The following is a 1,466-nucleotide window of genomic DNA, read 5'->3' on the forward strand; positions in this document are numbered from 1 at the left end:
TAACCGTGGCTAAATTTTATTTGATAATGAGTCAAAAACCGTCCATATACCATTAACAAGTTACATCTTCCAAAACTGCCGACTTGGTCACATTAAAGTAAATGAGTGGCATAAATTAAAAAGAAAGCGTGTCAAAATTCTAAACCTAAATTTTATAATGTTTCAAACTACGTGGCATATTGAATATCAATTTAATCAAGAAAGACCTTTGTGTGCTCAACCAAACAAAACGTGAAAGTTTTGCCATTGCGACCACATAAGAGTCAACATCTGCTGTTTCATTTTGTAGGCCATTCAATTAATCCATCAATAATTAATATGTTATCTCAAATTTATTCACATATACTTTATCATTAATCTATTAAATTAATAATGTATCAAGAATTAATTTGATGGACAATAAATGAACAGCAGATTTTGACTCCCAGAAAAAAATCACTCAAAGCAATTGAATCTTCTGTTTCAATTTAAGTACGAAACTTAACGTTTGTCGTTAGATGCATAAAAATTAATTCTAAAATCCAAAGTTCAAAAAAATTGGAAAAATTTTCATTCATTTGAGAATATTTTTCTAGTTGTAGATGGTTTGAAGTGGTTCGGTTTTATTTGCACAAAAATTTGCCTTTTCAGTTTCAAAAAAAATATTTTTCTCTACTTTGTTGATTTTTTTAGCCCATTTTTAATTTTAAATTGGATACAAATTTTATGACAACAAAGAAATCAATTAACCTGGACAAGAGTCTAAAAGCCACATCAGTTGTGGGGTACAACATACCTAGAGTGCAAAGTTTCCACGTTATGGGCTTGTTTGGGAGCGATTTTTCCTTCCAAAAAATTAATTTTTTGATCGTTATTTCACTATCCTAGCCGTCATATTTGAGTTTTTCTTTTACAAGTGAATCTCACTTTTCTCCTAACGATCAAAAAATCAATTCTCAAAATCACTCCCAAACAGGCTCTATGTTTTGTATCTTTGAGCTCCATTATAATTAATGCTTTGTTTGTGCCCCATCCTCCCACATTTTATCACATTATTTTTTTTATATTAATCATTTTAAATAGCATATTTTTCATTAAAATAATATTATACATAAATTAAAAAAAAATTCTTCTTTTTTAATCACATATTTCAACATCAGTCACTATTTCATAATACATTACTCACAAATAATAGAGCACAAACAAGCACTAAATTTTTTTTTTAAATGTATTTTGTAATAGTGATTTTTAAAAGAATGTGTGATTAAAAAAGATGGAAAAATTTTATATTTATGTATATATTATTTTATTAAAAAATGCGTGATTGAAAAGAAAAGAGAAAATGAATTTTAGAAATAATGGAGCCCAAACAGAGATTTTATTAAGAGAAACAATAAATATTTTATGTCATTTTTTCTTTTGTTATATAATTTTAATCCAATATAAACATGCTATACTAATGATTTTGATTGTTTAATAAATGAAAA

The sequence above is a fragment of the Olea europaea genome, chromosome 10, assembly GCF_002742605.1.
Source record: "Olea europaea var. sylvestris chromosome 10, O_europaea_v1, whole genome shotgun sequence".
Taxonomy (NCBI): Eukaryota; Viridiplantae; Streptophyta; class Magnoliopsida; order Lamiales; family Oleaceae; genus Olea; species Olea europaea.